The 21,219-nt window shown below is 45.3% G+C and overlaps 1 protein-coding gene and 1 long non-coding RNA gene across 6 annotated transcripts in view; one reads left to right on the forward strand and one right to left on the reverse strand.

The window, feature by feature from the left end:
* The window catches only part of Rbp6 (RNA-binding protein 6), a 169,588-nt gene that overhangs the window by 59,377 nt on the left and 88,992 nt on the right, over window positions 1–21,219 (reverse strand). The window contains exon 1 of one of the 5 annotated variants that reach the window (XM_043214080.2): window positions 17,974–18,427. The exons of the other annotated variants lie outside the window; for them this stretch is intronic. The gene's annotated coding sequence lies outside the window, so the exon portion shown is untranslated. Of the gene's footprint in view, window positions 1–17,973; window positions 18,428–21,219 lie in introns of those variants that run through there. 5 annotated transcript variants of the gene reach the window in all.
* LOC138926327 (uncharacterized) lies at window positions 20,114–20,728 on the forward strand. Its single transcript, XR_011442793.1, has 2 exons — window positions 20,114–20,208; window positions 20,288–20,728. It is a non-coding gene; the product is annotated as an uncharacterized lncRNA (long non-coding RNA).

The following is a 21,219-nucleotide window of genomic DNA, read 5'->3' on the forward strand; positions in this document are numbered from 1 at the left end:
GCGGCAGTCGAGCACCAAGCTCCGAAAATGATGGCGAGACAAGGACGAGAAGGTTGCCTCAGGCCTGCATATGTATATCTGCTACACTCGAAAAAAAATCTATGAAAAACAATAAGGAAAAACAGTTCGAGGAAATAAGGGTGGAGAATAACCTTCACATAATTATCCTTCAAGAGAGTAGAGGTTCTTCTACTTTAACTTGCTCATGAGCCTTAAAAGTGAGGTCCTTTTTGTGGAATTCTTCTCGAAGTGTATTCTTGTGTGTGTTACCCTCCGGCTAAACGGGTGTGCGTGTGTGTCTCTTCGCTGTATTGCAACGCCAGCCTTTTTAGCCCGCAGGCAAGCGTAAACTGTTAACGTTAAGTGACGGCAGTTAAGGCACAGTGGGCCCAGAAATTCTGCCATCTAGCCAGAGCTAGAGCCAGACCTAGAGCCAAACGCTTTTAATTTGTATAATTTTTAAAAAATTACCCACAAGCTAAGTAAACCCATGGGACCTCGCCTCTAACTTCTGAACACGACTGGTTACTGGGATGTGAAGGGTAGGACGCGCCGGGAACCACGGTTCAAGGGACCCTCGAATAAACCGGATGAAGCTGATGACGCTGATTGCACTGACGCTTGCAAGCTGCAATTTATGAGCACGGCACAGACAACGGGCCAAAAGGACGAGGGGGGGCCTAAAGGATGAAGGGAGCGAGGGCGGACGGTTGCGAAGGGATACAGTCGAGGCGATGTGGGATATGTCCGTTAAGGAAGCTAACGATATGTAACAGCGGTGCTGATGTTTCTGCAGTGCCAGCAGTAAAATTCATACAATGTCGTAAAATTAAAACACTTGTGCTGTCGCTGTCGCCGTCGCACTCGCTCTCGGAAGAGAGATAGCTAGAGGTGGATAGAAAGAGAGAGGGGTAGAGTGGGGAGTAGCTACAAAGTTGGTCCTGCAGCTTTTGGCAAGGCAAATCGCTTTGGCCCATAGTCCTAGAGTCCCGGAGTCCTGTCTTCTGGCTCCAATCTCCTAGTTTCTAGCTCCTGGCTTCTATTTTCAGTCTCCTTCTTCCTGTCGCTTTACTATTTTTTTTTTTTGTTTGTCTGTGCTGCACTTTAGCCCAGGTTGAGTGGGGCTTGTGGTTGGGGGGGAGGGATAAGGCTCCGCGGGCGGGCCCTCTAACAATTTGCAAGACCAAAAACGAAAAAGAAAGGAAGAAATCAAGTTGAGAGTGCGCTGCAAGAAAGTAACTGTAACAACATGACGTCCGAGACAACGTTGAACCCTGGCATCATCCCAGAACCGCCCAACCACCCAACCACCGACCAACCAACCATCATCGCCATCGCCCCCCCGGTGGCTCATCATCACCAGCCACAAAATGGGTTCAGAAATTGCAGCGTTGTTAAAAAGCGATTGAAACTGCAGTGGCCAGCACTTTGTGTGTGTGGCTACACAGTCTCCCGTTTGGAACTTGGCACCGCCCCCTTTAAGCACCACCTCCATTAGCACCACCGCCACCATCACCACCACTACCACCACCCTTCACTAATCACTCCCAAAATGAAGCTACTTAAACTAATAAACTGAAGCAGGGAGTTTGATTGCCCGGCCGGCAATGTCATCATCAAATATATAAAACAGTTTGGGAACACGCCCAGTGCTGATAGCAGGACATGAATCAAAAACAAAACACACCCAGGCCCAGGCCGAGGACTAGGACTAGGGGCCAGGAAAAAATAGAACGAATGCCGATTCCAAAAGCGACCTCAAGACAAATACACGCACACACCGTAACTCACAGGAGCGTAAATAGGAGATACACAGTTCAAAATATAAGATATGAAATAAGATATTTAATAATCTAACTTCTAATCTAATAAAGAGAGTCATCTTCCTACAAGATTATAAATTTTTTTGAACTTCCTTTTTTTTTTTGTTAATTAAACATTTATAACCCAACCCAATATTCCCATAAAATAAACCAGTTTTTCCTCAGTATGTAGATACAAAGATACTCAGATACAAATGGAACCACACACGCATACTAACGAAGTGACACGGCATTTTAACGGCCACCGCAGCGGAGCACAGATTTGGAATGTCAATATTAGCCACAAGGACTGCGATGAGCAGCAGGATATGCCAAATGAGGGCATCGCGGAGCGGGTAGCGGGTAGCATCGCCGTCTAGTGGGTGGGGCAGACAACTGGCACAATGTTTGGCCATGGCCATGTCTTTTTGGCCGGGTAATGCCGAAAATTTGACAAATGACGTCAGGAGTGGGCGGGATTAACCGGCGGCCAGATGGGGGAAGAGGGGCGTAACCGATAGATAAGGGAATGGGGGTGGAGATGCTGGAAGGACACACGAAATCACTAAAGGCGGAACGGTTATAATGCAGTTGACAAGAAAGTCAACCTTAGATGAATGGTCGTGTCCCGGATAATGCGAAATAGACGCGACAGAGGCGGGTCACAATGTTCCCGAAACACACACAGAAAGTGTTGGAGTTTTCTTTCGAAGGATTTAATAGATCAAAAATATTTAACTTTTCTAAGTTTTAAACTCCATTTTTCAGGTGGATTGCTGAAGAAATAGGAAAACGGGCAATCTGAAGATATGATCGCTTGGTACCCCTGTCAAAAATGGGGAAACATGAGCCATGGGAATAGGGCCCTTTCCGATGGCCATATCTTTGCCAATATTCATGCGATTCTCAAGAATGATACCTTTTACGAATCGTGGAACGATTCTCTGTTATTCTGCATTAAAATCTGAAAACAAATTTTTGGATCCGATTTTCGTCAATTTTTCTGATGGTACCCCTGTCGAAAATGGGGAAATCGTGGAGCATGAAAAAAGGGCCACTTGGGATGACCATATCTTTGCCAATATTAATCCGATTCCCAAAAGGGATACCTTTTACGAATCGTGGAACGATTCTCTATTATTCTGCATTAAAATCTGACAACAAATTCTTGGATCCCATTTTTATCAATTTTTCTGATGGTACCCCTGTCGAAAATGGAGAAATCGTGGAGCATGAAAATGGGGCCACTTGGGATGACCATATCTTTGCCAATATTTATCCGATTCCCAAAAAGGATACCTTTTACGAATCGTGGAACGATTCTCTATTATTCTGCATTTATCTTGAACTATTTAAGAATCAATTTGCCGTTTAATAGCAAAGATAGTTTTGTAAGGAGTTAAGTTTTAAATAAGTTTTAAAATCCAAGTTTATTTTTACTAAGCAATTTAGTATTAATTATACTTTATAAGAAACCCCTATATCCATCTATCTGTTTCATTAAACCAAAGTTAACAATACCACAATATAATATGCACTCTATCGCCGCTTTTCATCGATTCCCAGGACAGTTGACAAGTGGCATTTATATTTCATTTTGATAGAGCTGCTGCCATCGATATGCCGGCACCAACTCCGGAGACTTTTCGCATTATGTCTGCGGGGAAGAACGCTGACACTGCCATCAGTTCCATCATCTCCTCCGGAGCTGAGCCGAAGTATGTTGTGCTAGTGGGGAAGGCCAAATCAATTTAACACTTTCAACTAAATTATTCATTTTGCATAATAATTTTCAAATCTGTCAAAAATGTACACACCCATACACACCCATATACATGGGGCTTTTAGAAGCGTCTGCACTTTCACACGCTCCGGAATGAGAGTTAGAGGGGATTATAGAGAAGGAGGAGGCGAAGGGCAAGAAGAGAGGGAACCGGATCGGATCGGTAGCGGGGCGTTTGTGGAACGCCTTCCCAAAAAGCACTCAAATAATTCCCGGGCGTAAGCTAAACCATCGCCGAGAAAGTTGCCGAGAGCTCACAACAATAGCAAACGGAAATTGGGCGGCAGGGGCGGTTCTTTCACTAAGGGCAGGGGGGTTCTTTCACTAAGGGCAGGGTCGGTGTCGGCAAAGGGATGTTGCAGGATGGGGGGGTGGAGAAAGTAAAACCCTTTAACCGTGCGTAGGCGCCGTTGCTGTTGCCGTCCGCGAAGCGTCGCAAATTCTGTTAAGCGAAAATTTCATCAACGGGGCAAAATTTTCATTCGCCATTCAGCTCCCCGCCTGCCACCCAGCCGCCCAGCCGCTCCTCCGCTCCGGTTCGTTGTCAAAATGAAAGGAAAATGTCTCATAAATCCTTTTAATATTAAATGAGCTCGTTCTGCGCGACAGCCGCGGAAAACGGCGGGGGGGATGCCGACGCGGCGGAGGCAGTGGCAGTGGCAGGGGGAGTTGGTTGGAAAATGGGGAAATTCGGGCAACGCACACACTTAAAATTATGTGGCTAATGGGAGCAACTTGCCTGGAAATTGCACACGGAGATGTTACGAATCGGCGACACATGTTCTGAACCGCTAAAGGAAAACGCAGGAAAAGCTCCGGGAAAATCGTAGGAAAAGCAATGAAAAGAGGACAAAGGTTCAAAAAGAGGGAAAGAGGCACACTCTCTGCGCCAATTGTCATTAAATGTAATTTTTAAACCTGTTAGCGCATGTGTGCCATAAAATGTAAGGTTAAAAAGGGTTTTTCTTTTGGGCCTACTAGGATGTCCTTTTTTTTTGTGGCTTACTCCTTGCACTGCACGTTGCTTCCTGCCATTTGGTTTTATTGTGAAATTAGTCGGCTAAAGCGGGTTTATTAAAGTTCTACCCCGAAAATTCCTGATGCGTTGCCCGAATTTCATACTGAATTTCGAGCCGGAGCGGCAAAAAGGGTTAAGGTTTCGGGGCCAGGGCTGAAAGGGCTGGCAGGGTGGTGTTTCAACGACAACAATTTGTAACATTTGCCGCACTTCCCGCAAGAATTTTGCTGCCGGCAGAAGGCAGTGGCGGTGGTGGTCGGAGGTGGCCGGGCTGGAGTGGTGCCACAAAACGGGATTGGTTGTAGCCGACTCGAAAAAAGAGCTTCAACATCATTCAAAGTGACAAATTATCCATGCAAATTTTATACAAAATAAAACAGGATGGGGAAGGGAAAACCTTTTCGTCCTGGCACTGGCACTGGCTCTGGCGTGAGAAAAAAAGTGTTGCATACTTATGAGTGTTGGCAAAGAGGTCCTTCTACGCCGCCCTGAAATATGAGCATTGATAGAAAGTTTGACAAATGCCATGTCAGGATGGGAGGTTATATTATAGAGGCTGCTTATTCAAGCAATAACTTTGTTCATTTCCTGGAAAACACTGTAAATATTTAAAGAGACAAACATCTTAAAAGTGTATTTTCTCTTTAACTTTAAGCTATTTCCTTTGATTGGACTTGAAATTCAATAAGCCTTTTAAACAATCAAGTAAATTATGTCATAAACACCACATAACATCTCTCCAAAGGCATTTATAGACTTCATTGTCCTTATTTATGGGCTGGCTTGTTTCAAGTTTCATATTTTCTGAGTGCACGTTTGGGTCTCCTTAGTTATGCATAATTCGATATGCTCCATCAATGCCGCATTTGCCTTTCTCCAATCTCCGTTCACCATTCTCCGTGCTCTGTTTTTGTCTGGCTTTCAATTAAAATGACCACAATCACATGGATCCAGACGAAAGGACATGCCAGCAGGACACACACACACATGTGGAACGGGGGCGGGGAGGCAGCTGTTGTGTGCTGATCCCAGTGCGTTGAGCCCCAAACAAAATTTGTGCAATTTCCGTTACTAATACTTTTTGGTCAATTTCCTTCGAAATTTGCTTGGCCCTGGCAGTCGGAGGCTCTGTATTCTTTCGTCTTCCTTGTTGATTTATTGCCTTGACAGAAAAGTAGAAGAAGGAGACGCTGGAGGAAGGACGAAGGAATTGCCAGCCGACTGCCAGCCTCCGGTTGCTCCTTAATTTCGTTGATATTTATGCGGCAAGTGTCCCTCCGATTCCGATTCTGAATTCCGAAATCCGAACGTAGCCAATAAACACGTTCCTGCTGTCACTGACAAGGGATAATGGGCCTGGTTCATAGAGAAATCACCATTTGAATATGCCCAGGGGACTGAGAGTGCTGCCTGCCATCCTGCCAGCCTGCCTGCCTTCCTGCTTTATGTCCGTCCATCAAAGGGAATGCAAATGCAAAAGCGTATATCCTGTGATGCTCTGCTTTTTTGGCCCAGCTTTAACTTGTAAATCAAATGAAATATATTGCCCAGCTTGGACTGCTCTCTACACAAACATAAATACATGCATATATTTTTTGGTAGATTGATGCCAAAGAGTTGAGCTCCCAGCTACCAGTTCCCAGCTGAGAACTCAGCTGAGTTGGCATTTTAATGAGCTCTATAATGTGGCAGCGGCGGCGGTGGTGGTCCAACAAAAACTAAAATGGCATCGTCTCTGCTTCACAAATTGGTTCCGAAAGGGGGAGTACAGAGAGCAACAGAGACAAGGATATAGAGCGGGTGGAAGTCCTGGCAAGTCACCTTATTTATGCATAACAATAATGAATATTATACAACAAGCCCGAAATGTAATTCTGTGTAATTAATTATTAATTTATGCGCATACATTTAACTCACACGCATTGTCGTCGACAGGACGAGGACGAGAATGAGAACGAGGCAAAAGCAGGACCAGTGCCAGGACCATACACATGTGTGTCCCTTTTTACTGTCTCTGTATGTGCGTCTGTTTGGCATTGGCATCCTGGCACAATGGCGACTGGCGGATACGGAAACTGTTTTGCTGCCGTTGATGCCGATGCCATAGAGAAGCCCCGGCCATTGTTGCTGCCGATGCCAGGTTCACTCATTAATTGGTACTATAAACGAGTTGATTGGATTTGCTATAATTTGGGATACCCCTTAAAAAAAAATAGTTAAGAAGTCGGACAACTTATTTCGTCTGACAACTACTTATACTATTGGTTTTGGGATAATTATTAGATCCTTTCTTGTTGAATATTTTTGTAAATATATCCTGCAACTAGTTTCTATTCTCTTTCTAGGGTATTTCCATTTCGAGCTTATACACCTTGATGTCCTTTATTGTTGCTGCTGCAGCGACTAACGACTAACGACCAACAAAGTCGTTCCTGATGCTGGTCGCATGTTGCTGCCGTTGTTGTTGTCGTTCTAATGTTAAGTTGAATTGTCATTAAAATTGTCGTCCATAATTTCGACATTAAATACACACACAGACAAGAAGCCAAGGCTGCTCGACACGAGGCAAGCATATATGTAAATTGTGCGGCAGGAGCCTCCATGTATGCAACACTTTGGCGAGCGAGCGGAGCATAAATGCTTTCCTCTGCTTAAGCAGATGTGTGAGTGTCAGTGTGTGTAGTCTGTGTGTGTCTATGTATGGAGCGTGGTTAAAAAGTGCCAACGCAGCATGTTTTCAACATTGTTTAAATTTATATGGCAGACAAGTCGGAGGACGGGTCGGAGAACACACACACACTGGTAGAAGTGGCAGCAAAACCGGCTGAGAGGCAGCCAGCAGGAGGCAGGCAGGATCAGAGGACATAGATGGGACACCCTGGACGGCCGCAACTTGTGCTTAAAGTTTTAAATTTGCATAACATAGCAAGTTAAGGAGGGTCAACCCATTGCCATGCCCGGCCATGCCATGGACTTCAGATCCTTCTCGAGTGGCAGTAGCCATCGACTTTCTAATGCTTTCTCTGCGTTACGTAATTGCCGGACTCGGGACTCATAAACTACGAAGCCAATCATCATTAGGCAAGACGGCCAGCCATTACATAATTATCGCAATCACAACTTGCAGGTAATTGAAATTGTGTGGTGTCCATTTGGAGTCAATTTCGATAAAGTTTTCCATTCCCACTCCAACCACATCGCCCAGCCGTGCCAGGACCGTGCAGGACTCTTGTGATTTCGATTCTGGCTTTCCACTTCTGGCTTTCATTTAACGCTAATCACTTACAGTCACACACAGAAATTCGAAACTTGTGCCTCCGTTTTGGGCCAAATAATTTGTCTTTCTATTTCCGGGGGAAAACTTTCCGGCCTCGATTTCTCTTTCGGAGCCAGTCGGAGGGAGGGGAGGCGAAGGATAGATTGTTTTTGGCCAAGGTCAGAGCGGGCCACTCGGGGCCGGCTAGGTGACGGTTTTGCTTAATTAGAACATTCATTAATCAAATCAAAACCATTTGCCACCCCGGGCTTAGGCCTAACCGAGGCAACTGTGTGGATTCGTGGGTCTTGGGGGTCCTGGTGGCAGGAGACAAAGACGCCGGCAGGATAAAGGGAAAAGCACTAGCGAATAAGCAAAAAAAAAAAGGAAACTTTTGGCGAATGGTGGCCAAACACGCACAGGGCCAAAAAGTGGATAAAGGAAAGCAGTGGCTGGGGCAGGGGCAGGGCAGCAAATAAATTCAGTCGCATAGAAAAACGACAAGCGGCATAACAAAGCGCACAGATTCAGCCAAAAAAAAAAAGGACGAAAAGGACGCAGGATGGAGCAGGATGAGCCAACGTAACGCGACCAGCAAATAATACAACACAAAGAATTGGTAGAAATGGAAAAAATGCGACCATTAAAACACATTTGTATATCTATTTTTGGGGCGAAACAAGCTCAACCTCAACCTCAAGCTCCAGAGGCAGTGGCAGAGGCAGCGGGCGGTCCGCGAATGCCGCAAAAACCCCAGACCGCCTCCCAATCCGTATCCCAAAGATATACGGGTAAAACAGAATACGGAATGTGTAGGACAAGAACTGGTTGGGGAATGAAACCCAACAATGGCCAGCACAGAAATACTTAAAACTACTTTAATTTATGGCGCACGCATTTCTGCGTTTAGCTCAGCCCCTTTTCCGTTCATTTCCGTTTCTATTCATGACCCTAGGAGATGGTTGGCGAGTGGGTTCCGGGGGGGTTAGAGGCCAAAGCAATCAGTCAGCAAACAACATGGCTTTGAGCTCTGCCTTCCACTTTCTTCACTTTCTTTCACTAGCTATTTCAAAGGCTATGCTACGCTCTCTAATAAGTCCTTTTTCCTTCGAAACCCTCCCTGTTTGGCAGAAACACACGAATTCAAAGGCTTTCGTCTTGAGACGAACGAGTGTTCCCAGCTTCCTTTTATCACACAGGACTTTTATTTTTTAGTTGGCCAGCTATCAGCGTACGTGGCTGAGATTTCATTTTGGAAAATTAATGAGAAATCATAAATCAGCAGATAATTGGAGAGCTATGGAGGCCGGGTAACTTTTTTGGTGGTAAGTCTCTCAGGATCTACAAAGTCAAAGTGATATCGCCGGGGACTCTGCAGTGAGTTGCAACCTCCGAGGCACAGAGAGAAAATATTTCCTATTGGAGTTAAAAAATATATTATAAGTTGTCTATTTTTTCCCTCTGTGTATGCCTCTTTTCTGGCTTTTCTACCATTTGCTGAGTGGGTAAATTATGCATAGGCGCACTACCAGCCACATTATGACGAGGCAGGCGGACGTCTGATGCAGAACGCAGCTGCCTGGATTATGTATGACTAGGAATCGGGGTGAGACGCTGCCTGGCAGCTCACTTGTCAACGTGCTCATCACATTTCTTCTCCACCAAAAGCACCACCCTGCAGCACCGCCATCCAAGCCCCAACCGAAACCCAAACCACCCACTTGGCCGTTTATGCGCACCAAGGCAAACAAACAGCAAAATATTTGTATGCTAAGCCAAACACATGCGACGGCGAAGCCCCACAATGCCACGCCTCCCTTCCGTCATGTCAGTCAGTCAGGCAGCCAGCCAGCCAGCCAGGCAGCCAGGCCGCCTCTATTTCAGATTTTCTGCCACAAGAGGAGGAGGAGGCAGATCCAAGGGAGGCAGCCCAACGCGGCTCAAGTATTTTGCATTGCTAAGCAGAAATTATAAATCAGGGCAATTGTTGAAGATTTGCAGCCCGCACAACTAAACTGGCGGCAGGGAAACGAGAACCGGAATGAAAATGGAAAATGGGAGCGACTACAGCAGGGGAGGACAGGAGAGGAGACTGGAGGCATGAACGGGAATTGCGGCACGCACGCCTCGCTGGTTTCCCGGTACACGGCCGCTTCTGCAGCTGCCTCTGCCACTGCCTCTGCTGTTGTTGACTAACTGACTGGCTAAGTGACTGACTGACTGACTGACTCCCCTTGTCTGGGCTGCACTCCAACAAGAGACACAAACAAAAAAAAAATGTTCATACAAAATTCACTAAATTATTCTAATAAATTTAAGTCACTCGGAAACAAGTCCCATATGGTTTAAAAATTCGTTTTTGGGTCTCAGAGCTATCTCCGAAATTGGTTTATTTTCAATTTAAATTTATTAACAAAAGCTTGAAGGTTTATTTGTGAATTTAAATTCTATAAATGAATATTTTTTTAGAGGCAACCATTTTTTTTAGAGTGCCTTTTTTGATGAACGTGCACAGGCAGTCAAATATTTTGCAAGGACGAACGTGAAAAAATAAATAAAACAAAATTCCCACACAAATGAATTTTACGAATTTGAAAAACAGACGCGAAACGAGACAAACGAGAGCAGGACGACAGCAGGAAGGACTCCGCCTGTGGAGGAGGAGGAGGTTCCTTGGTGGAGTCTGAGACTGAAATCATAATTTAATTTAACGTATTTTTCGTTGCCAAAAGACAAGATGCGAAGCACACACAGCACAGTCGAGCTGAAAAAGCGACAAAAACAACAGATGCCAGGAGTTGGATTGGAAAGCCGTGGCTGAGAATCACAATCAGCTGCAGGAACAGAAGCCGGAGTGGAAGTCCTGCTGCCAGACAGACTAAAAGCAGCGGAAATAACACGCTTCGCAGCGCCGTTTAAAAGTGTAAAAGCCGTCAAGAAAAAAACAAAAAGAAAAAAACGGAGGAGAAAATATATAGAGAAAGAATCTGAAGGAAACAGTCGCAAGCTATCCCCCAACTATAGTACTGCTGGTGGTATGAGTCACTTTGGTAATAGAATCGCAGCGCGTTTTGCCTGGATTTTAATTTTAGTAATGGAAGACAATGGCAGACGTGGATGTGGGGAGACAAATAAGCTTAGCCAGCAATGCAGCAAAGAAGGACCAAAAAAGGACGAACGGGAAATGATAAGGTATAGCTGCAAAGATTCGCTCGCAGATTTATTGTGCCACGTTGCAGTTTGAAGTTGTCGGGGCGCATAAATCTATCAGAGAAAATTTCACATGATTGTTATTATTTAATGCTGTTATTGTAGCCTGCTACTGTCATGCGGTAAACGATTTTATTTTTTTTTATTTTATTGTGAAAAGGAAAAGCGGAAATAACAGCCACGCGCTGTAAAGTAGACAACACACACCCATCTCCCAGTCAGTCAGTCACTCCCCCACACACATATTTGTCGAACGGCCCCTCCCCCCGGGTGACTTTCTCCCCCGGAATTACTGCTATGACATGGAATAAATGCATTTTGCATGGTGTGCACGTAAATGACCGCCGACGATTTAAATTGTTACGCTGTGGCCGGCCGAGCGTTGTCTGCCATCAAAATGCATTACGTATACGCAATAAAAATTACGTATACGCAGTGTGCTAACCGTGTGCATGTTCATGGCTGTTCGTGAATTGCATTTGTGGGGTGTGTTCTGTCCTGCCCCTCTGACTGATGTAGCGCATTTTATGCGTGCCACGCATTATCATTTAACATTTCCGGTTCTGTTTGGTTCTGAACCAGAGGATAGGACCTCGGTTCTTTTCAGTTTGGGTTTTCAGGTTTGAGTTCTCACGGTGGCCGTTACAATTGACTAAATAGTTTATTGTATGGAGGAAGCGGGCCACCGATTGATTGCCAATTGAAATTGCGTATATAGACCGTATGTAGAGCGTATGGCGTATGGCTGGGAGTAAATCATTGTGAATTATGCAATTATTCCGATCATCAGAGATTAAATGGGTAATTCGTTCCTGCTTTTTTTTTTTTTTTAAATCACTCACTGATGAAAACTCATTTGTTGTCCGCCATTTCATTACCATTTTCCATATTCCTTCCAGCGCAATTTTGTGTAAATATTAGCTATACATATTTTTGGGGAAAAGTACCTTTTCGGTTACCTTTTCTGGCATTGCAGTCATTCTGCTCTGTCAACTAATCATATAGAAAGCATTTCCCCCTCGGAGTCGCAATCCCTCCGGCGGTTGACCGCCGAAGAGCCGCTTTGGCAAAATAATTTTGTAAATTATTACTCATACCGAGTGCCGAGTGCGTCTGTCAACCGACCGAAAAAATAATACAAAAAATGTCAACCGAAAAACTTTTAACAATATTTTCTGCTCCGAGGGTCGCTAAAGCCCGAGCGGACTTGGGCTCAGCTCATTTCCAGCTCAAATAAGCGTAAGTAAATTTGTAAGACAAACAAACAGGATTGGGGGGGACAGTACTGGGGTGGCAAGAAAAACAGAAAGACCTGCTGTTTGCAAGCAAGCTCAGTTGAACAGGTGGACAGGTGCAGGCACTCCGGGCTGGCTGGCTGGCCCCCCAAAAGAGGATCTGCCCGGCCTGGCCTCTGTCTTTCATCAGTGCCAGCACCGAAGCCGAGTCAAGTCAAACAGCTTTGGGCAACAGCAAATGGAAAAGGACAGGGACACAGAAAAAGACAAAAATACGGCCAGAGAGTGAGACAAGACAACAACTGAAAAAAAAAGGAAAGAAACAGAGCAGAGCCAGAGCCCCTAGTCCCGGACAATATTCATTCCGGTGGCAAACAAACACGCAGCAGCAACACAATAGCCACAACAGCTTTTCTTACACAGAAAGAAAAATTCTACAAGAAAATATGAGATATTTAAGGACTTTAGGTATTTAAAATTAATATTTTATTAATTAATTTTTGGTCTAAAAAATTCTATAATCCTGTGATGGGTTCTATAGGAAAAGTTTATTTTTTTCACTCCGGACATTAGACAACAAGCTGACTAACGCCTTGAATGCTGCCATTTGTGGCACGCCCCCTCCTACTAGCCCTTTCCCCTGGCTGCCTGCCCTGACCACGCCCCCAACCTCCAAGCAAGTTAGTTGATGAACTTCGTGTTCAAGTTGTAGCACAAGAGTTGACGCCTCGCAGCCAAAAACTGCTGCTGTTGCTGCGACGGCTGCTGTTGATGGCCTGAACCAGATGAGATGGCTAAGATGGTTCTATGAGGGAGGGGTGGGAGGTGGAAAAGCCGCCGCCAGCTGTAACACTGATAGCAATTCCAAGAGACAACAAAACGGGCCAAGCCGCGCTGCCCGAAAAGCAGAAAACTCCTGAGCAGCTCTTTGCTTTTCGTGAGTTTTTGTTTTTCTTTTAGTTTATTTTACTTTCGTGTGCCGTGGCGGCGTCACCGTCACCGTCAGCGTCAGCGTCAGCGTCGGCATCTTCACTTTGGTTTGATTTTATTATGTTTTTCTTTGGGACCACACTGGCCCCCATTTTCCACTTCAGTATGCCACAGCTCCCCCAACACCCCCAGCTCGGCCACATGCTGCCAAGAGTTTTCTTTCGTTATATTTGACTTGGCCCCGGCGACCTTTCGAGAGGTTGAGCAGCAGGTTGAAAAGCAGCAGCAGCATCGGGCCAGGCTACAATATCAAGTTAATTGTTTGAAATAAGTGTTGCCCCACCCACAGAGACCATCCTGCCCCCCCGTCATTCGTGCAACCCCTGGGCTTTTTCTTCCTTTGCTTCCTATCTTGTTGCTGATGTTGCGGTTTCTTTTGTGCCGCCGCCTTTTTGGAAAACTACCCACATTTATAGTGTTGTGATCGAGGCTTTTCCTCCTCTGCTGGTTGTCAACGCCAGCCACAGCCCCCTTTTTCTTCTCTGTGCAATGGTATGTGTGTAGAAGTTCCTTTCCTATTTTGAACTTTTTTGTATTCGCATCTTTTTGGCTTATTTTACTTTGACTCTGAGTCTCTTTCTCTCGCCTTGGAGTCTCAATGTTTGGAGTGCACTTTACCCAGGAACTTGAAATGAATCTAATAACTTGGCCCACACAGACACATCCATACCAATAGAGTTGCAAAAACAATGGCCTGAATTTTTTTGGAGGGGAGGCAGAGGGGGAGGATGCTACTTCTTAGTCCTTCTGTTGGGTGGAAAAAGCGGATTTTGTTTTGCAAGTTGTTCGAGTGCTTTGGCGGTTTCTTTTCCACTTTTGGCCCACACCCGTCACTCCCATGGCTCCATCCACTCCTGCACCACTTTCCACATTGTTCGTTGGCAATTCAAATATTTTACTTGAAGAATTTCCGAACCAGTTATAAGTTTTGCCTGCTAGCCGCCTGCCAGCCAGCCTGCCTCTGCCTGGGTGACTGCTGCCAATGTTAACAGCTCTATTAGTTCAATTTATTTGTCTGACGATGCGAAGAAGGCAACACACAGCAATAGCAATAGCAACATCACTGGAAACAGGAACAACAATAATTTGCCAAGACTCAAGCCAGGACGAGGAACGAAAAACCCTTGTGACATTGCCAAAGACAAAAGTGGGTGGGAAAAAGTCAAAGAAGGAACAAGGATGGAAAAAGGAATTCAACTTGATTGTGTTTGCAATTTCATAAAATAACAATTCGCCAGCGCCTTGGCATCCTTCATCCTTGTTATTGGCGCCCTGATTGCCGCCGGTGGTTGTCGCTTTTCCTTCGCTTCGGTTTTTGTCGCCTTTTGCTCAGGACTTTCCCAGGACATGGCTTTTCGGAATGGAATGCGTTTTGTAAATAGCTGGCAAGGTGTGGGCCTGGCATGTGATGCCACCAAATCATCAAGACGTTGGGGGGGCTATGGGAGAAAGTCAAGTTCCCCCCAACCCAACCTCCAACCAACTCCAGAACTTGAGGATTTTCTGGGACACTCCTGGGGCATGCCAAATTCAATTCACACAAAATACCCGTAATTCAACACCCCACGGATGGAGATGAATGCCACTCCACTGACTGATTGCTTTTGCCTCGAAAACAAACTCCCCCAGGGCGCATTGAAATGAGTTAAACCAAAAATGGTAAGAGGGCCGGAGCAGGGCCAGAGGAGGACCAGAGTGGGTGCTCCCGCATTTTCCCAGAGTCTGAGATTTCAGCAGCGACATCTCAAGCGACTCGTTGACATATTTGTATTGTATTCAATCGATGAATTTCTGCAGCTTCTTCGCAGCAGTAGCAGCAGCGACTCCGCATGGCCCATAAGGGAAAATGACTTATTTTGCTTACGCACACACTGAAAAAGTCCTCAAGCAGCAGCGGCAGCTTGGCATCCTGGCATCCTGCGACCGGGGTTGATTGCTCTCTGGGTCTCTTTCATTCTTCAAGAATCTTGACTTGTTGTACCCTCTCTTTCTTAACTATACAGGAAAAAAATATATTATTTTCTAATAGTTTAGGATTTATTCTTTAGATTTAAGAAAGAAATTCTAAGCCATTCTTGTTGGAAAATCAAGTCATTTAAGCTTTAAGCTTCTTTAATTTTAATTTCCACATTTTTTCTCTTTGTGTATGCATTGACATTCGTCCTGTTTCGGCTCCTTCTCCATTTTCCAGAGGAAAAGTTTGCGCTACACATTTTTTACTTGGCTGACTGTCGACATTCGCGTTGATATTAAAATTTTAATAAACCCCAGCACATTGACTGGGGGAATCTTCAGCTGGTCCTGTCGCCAGTGCTGCTGGGTGCTGGGTTCTGGTTGTTGGGTCCTGACTGCTTTCTCCTCCCTTCTAGAGCTTTTCTCACATTTCCCAGCTTGTTGCACTTGACGGAAACGCGTCAGTTGGGCGCGTTCACTTTCCTCCTGCCACACTGCTCCTTGAGCTCCCAATTGGTTTGACACAACACGCACACCCACACACCAACACACACCCACTTTGCATGCGAAGACGACACGAAAAACGAAAATGCCATAATGCTGAAATTGCCATATATATATATATTGTATATATATTATATAAATAAAGGTGTCTGTGTGTCGACTTTGGTCCCAGCTGGCTGACAGCAATGATTTCTTTTGCTTTCAGTTATTTTTTTTATTTTTTTTTTGTTGAGGGGGGAGCACACGTGAAACATGTTGATAAATCAAATCCCAGCCAAGTCAATGCCAATGCCAATTTGGCTGACAATTGCTTTTTTTTCAGTTGCTTCCCAGCTTCTGGCCTGAATGCCAACTAATTGTTCAGATGAGGAGGATGGTGGGATGTTTGGATGCCTTGTTGGTTGGTTGGTGGTTATGTGGGTGAAAATATTTTCATTTTGTCACATTCCCCCTCTTAGGACTCCCCTCCTCTTAGGAACAGCAAACTATGGCCAGTGGGTTTAAGCCCTTTTCAAAAACCAACTCGACTGGCTTCTGTGTCAGCTGGCAGAGCCAGACATTTGTAATCCATGTAGCTGTCTCTGGAATTGGCTTTGCGGCATCGGCCCGGCCCGGTTTGGATCAAATCGGTTAGGCTATCTAGCTGAAGCCTTAAGCGCGTTGCCCAAAATGAAATCAAATAAAATAGTTAGTAAATAATAAAACAGTTCGAGGCACTGGATTCGGGGATTCGAGGATTCGGAGAATTGAGAATTGTTGGATTTTCGAACTGTAAGTGGAATGGGGACGTTTAATGCTCGCTTAGGCTGCCGCTTCGCTTTTATGGCCAATGGCAATAGACGAAAATTTTATTATAGAAAACGTCTTTGGGCTTTGAGCCCGATGGCACTAGGCAGTCAGGCAGTCAGGCTGTAGGCAGTCAACAAACCATTAAACTCAAGTGTTTACCACAAGCCAAAGTCACTAGACACAAATCTAAAATGGCAGTTAGACAAGTCGAGCGATGTGGGACAGCAGCTAATGTGGTTACAAGGATAGAGGAGGCTCTTAGGTGAGTCCTTCGCCCGTTCTCGATTTTGAGTCGACGAAAGTGCTTCGAAAGCTGAGCAATTTCGGCAGCTTGACGGTTGCCACATTTATTGGCAGGCCGTTGAAAGCAACTCAAAGTTTTAACTTGGCTATGGGGATTTCATTTCGAGGTCTATCATCCAAGGCGTATTCCCTTAATCAACGACTAACTTTAGGCCTTCTTTAATAAAGCTATATCTATAAGTTGACAAGTTCTTAGCCAGTTGAGACCGCACTATAAATATATTTCAACTTATTTATGGCCACTTTTCGATGAGGGTTTATTCGCGTTTACAGGCCGGGTTATAAAATTTATGAGCCTCCGGGTCAGAGGTCGAGAATCGAAAGCGAGAGACACGCGAATTCCGATGGCGCGTTTATTTTCCTGGGTGCGTAATTATTTTTATGACATTCTTTTTTTTGTTGTTGTTGTGGAAAGGTGTGGGTTAGATACAGGCCCCGGGCATGTCCTGACCGGGTATGTCCTGTGCAGGACACAACAGTGAGCAACCGTGTTGAAGTGTTGGCGTTTGCCAAACAAATTAAAAGCAAATTATAACGTCCTGCCGTGAGGATTTTCTCCCCACCCGGCCCCTCCTTCACTTCCGCTGATGATGGTCGTTGGAATTTTAATTTCTGTGTTGTGCTTTTCACTCGGGCAATGCCACTTAAAGCGATTTACTTGCAAATCTTGGTAATGGATGGCAGGCAAGGTGAGAAACGTGCCCGAGGACCAGAAGTCCTGCCAGCCTGCCCGGCTGCCTGCCTGCCTGCCTGGACCTGCCTTGGGGGTCCTGCGTTGGTGCGAAACGTGCCTGACGTTGGACATAAATTAATTTATTGCGTGCGCCCCGGCACCGGTCCCGGCCCCAGCCCCGATCCCGGTCTTGGCCAAGAAAAACAACAAAAATTAGAGCCAAGTACAAAAAATCGAAGGAGAAACGAAGAAAGGAAAACAAAAACAAACGACGCGATTCGTTGAATTGTTTGAGCTGCCAGCATAAAAATAATTCATTGCATACTTTTTTGTTTTCTGGGTAGGATCCTCCAAGAAGCGAGGGGCAACCGAAAACTTTCATTAAATAGCATTAATAATTAAGAGATGAGGTACTGGGCATTTATGTTAAGGTTGGGTCTTGGTGTTTTGGACTTACAACGAGTTTCTTTGTTGGAATTGTGGCGGCTGCTGCTGACGTCGACAGCGGCGTCAACGTCGACTGCGGCGGCGGCGGTGCGGCGGCGGTCACGGGCGGACTAATCGCTTTAATTGTCGCCGGCGGAAGCGGCGGCTGCTGAAATAACTCCGCTGGCTGCTTCACGTAAAACAGATTTACTCCAAAGTGTGAAATCTTGATGGGTTTTATAGCAACACCTTCGACAGGAAATTGGTGTGTGTGGGCCGACTTAGTTGGCGTCGGCACTGCTTTCTGGCTAAGATCGGCTTTATTTAGCTGATCCTTGACTGATTTCTCTCAGTGAATACTCTTGGTATAGCTTTAGCTGCTCTAGCGCGTTTTCCCTGTTTCGTTGGATTTCGTTCACAACTTGTTTGAGAAGCTCTTTGGGTTTGTTTTGGATTTGTTTTTTGTTTTGTGATTTAAGGTTTTGAAATAATTTTTTATTTGATTAGTTTTAAACACTACTAAAGCTCAACGTTAGACAGCGCGAAAAAATGTCCTGCTTTGGTTTTTTAATTAAAAGGGTTTTTTGTTGATTGGTTGATTGCACTTGAACGCGTTGGTTGCTTAAAACTCACGATGACAAAAATCTCAAGAGACGCGAATATTGCCGCTTCGAACTGAAGAGAGTGTCCCTTTTTGCTCAAAGGATTCAAAGGACCTGTTATTCTTTAACGAATTTGTTGATGACTTGTTGGCTTTTGTTGGCTGATTTCTGATTTCCTTGATTCTGGAGGGGGCGCTCTGTCGGCTGTTGTAGATTTTTGTTTCTCACTAGGCTACTTGCACGGTTTTTTTTGTGTTTTCTAGAGGAACAGAACGCAACGACTGCTGGACTCGCTTGTCTGATAACGACTGAAGGACTCTCGCGAATTGCGTAGGATTTTTAGCAACAGCCAGCAACGCAGTAGGCGCCCGCTGCCGGCGTCGCTGCCGACGTGGCGAGCGTTCGTTTTTCCATGTGTTGGTTTTTGTTGTTGCCAACGTCGTGGCTTTACCGCCGCCGCTTTCGCCGTCGACGGGCGGCCGGCGCAGAAGCATTACAACAGCGGAAGTGCCATAACAGCCATTGAGAGAGCGTCTGACGTCGCTTAGTGTCTGAGAGCGAGAGCGAGCAGGACAATGGGAGAGCCTGGCGAACAAAACAAGGGGGTGGGAAAGAGAGAGAGAGCGCAGGATGCACCCCCACACGGCAGTGGAGCTCTGTTAACTGTTAGCCCGCATTGCTGGCAGGGTTGTCAGGTTGCAGGAAGTTGCAGTAACTAGGAAGAATTGAGAAATTCTTAAGGCTATCAGGTTGAGAGAAGTTTTTACAAAAACTATAGCATACATTTTGGAGTAAAACGTATATTCCTTGCTAATTTCAAGTTCTTCTTTAAAAACTCCGACTTAAACCTTTAAAAATGCTTTAATTAATTTTCTTAGATATAAAAATACATTATTATTCGCCAAGAAATATATCTTCTCCAAACTTTTTTTAAAAACCCCACACCATTTTGCCTTACAAGCCATTACATTTTCTTTCTCAAACTCCGGAAAAGTTTTGCCGACCGCCAACAATGTTGCAGGCCAAAATAAATAAACAACAACATTAGACATTCACCAAACATTCACTTTCAGCAGGACACCAGCAGGATAAATCTCTGTTAACAGTGAATGTGGGATTTCTAACTGCAACTACAACAAGTAGAGAGCGAACACGGAGAAGGAAATAAAGCCTGTGAGGAGAGCGGCACAAGTCAGGGAACGCGGAAGAGAGAGAGCTAGGAGCTGTACGCGCGTCATTGTTGCACCTTTATGTTTGTTTTCGTGGGTGGCCCGCAGGAGAAAGGACGAAAGCAAGGAGCCAGATGCCAGGCGGAAGAGGGGAAAGTACCAGAAGACCCCAAAAGCGAGAGAGAGAGAGCGAGAGAGTGAGAGATGGGGGCGCCTCGCAATGGCGCAAACAAACAACAATAGCGAGACGAGTCGCAGAGTGTCCGTGTAACCTCTGCAGAGGGTGTCGCTGATGGTGCGATGACGATGATGATTATCAGGGCAATGATGATGACAAAGGTGGTGAAGGGATATTTTTGGGTTGGTGTAGGGCTGGCTTGATATTTATGATATGGTTCGAAAAAAAATGATCATAGTAAGCCCCGCTATAGGCTTCGTACGTATCAGTTTTCCTACTTCTCAGTTTAGTTCTTATAAAAAATCGTTAACGATAAGGTCTGTAAGCCGTTTCTAAGTATTTTAGAAATAAAATTTATATGGAATCTTAATAATCATTTATTACTTCAAATAATAGCTAAGAAAATGAGTTCGAATTCAAAGAATGGCCCTCAGGATGACGATGATCGTCCTTCCACTTCGAAGGGTATATTTCATAAAGAGAGGAGCTCCCCTCCAAAGTTAAATGCCAAGGAATCTGAAATTACCAAATACCAGAAAAAAGTAACCGATACTCTTAGCAAGATCGAAGTTCTCGAGTCAAGGATTATGTCCAGATTGAATGAAGAAAACAAGTTTGGACAGCAACTTCTGGCAAATGAAATGAAACGTGAAGTTTGCCAAAAGATTGTAGAAGCGTCTGCTTCAAAAACTCAATTCACATCAAAATCTACCTGATCCCAGGATCAAGGGACATTCTTAAATTCTATATGTTAATTGCCATCTTCAAAGGAAAATTGTTTACTATCATGTTTGAGTTATATTAAAGAGACTGGGAGAATCCCTGCAAGCAACATCATCACAAGTATCTTCATTACCGGTATCCGCATCTTCATCATCGCCATTATCGTCGTCACCATTCTCCTCCATTGTTGTTCGTCCTGTCTCGTGCGTTGGTGAAAGTGTCAACTTGACATTGCCTGGAGTGCACGCGCCACCGCTCTCTTTCACACACACACACACAGACGCTCTCGAGGCAGACACACACACTCGGGCATGCACAGGACACATATCCTTACAATCCGCTTGCGTCAAATATTTTGTTGGCTGCCTGGTGCCCCGGGGGCACTTGTTTTTGTTGCTGCCGCACCGCTTACTCCTCGCAGGCAGGGAATTTTACTCTCACTCTCTCTCTTGGCAAGGACTAGCTCTCTCCCGCCGGGCTTCTCTCGGCGCCGAAGCACTAACGGCATTTCCCCTGGCTCCGAGGACGAAAAGGCAGCGCAGTCAGCGGCAACGGCAGCGGCGACAGAGGCTGCTGCCATGGCAGCTTTATCAGTGCCATGAAAT

The sequence above is a fragment of the Drosophila bipectinata genome, chromosome 3L, assembly GCF_030179905.1.
Source record: "Drosophila bipectinata strain 14024-0381.07 chromosome 3L, DbipHiC1v2, whole genome shotgun sequence".
Taxonomy (NCBI): Eukaryota; Metazoa; Arthropoda; class Insecta; order Diptera; family Drosophilidae; genus Drosophila; species Drosophila bipectinata.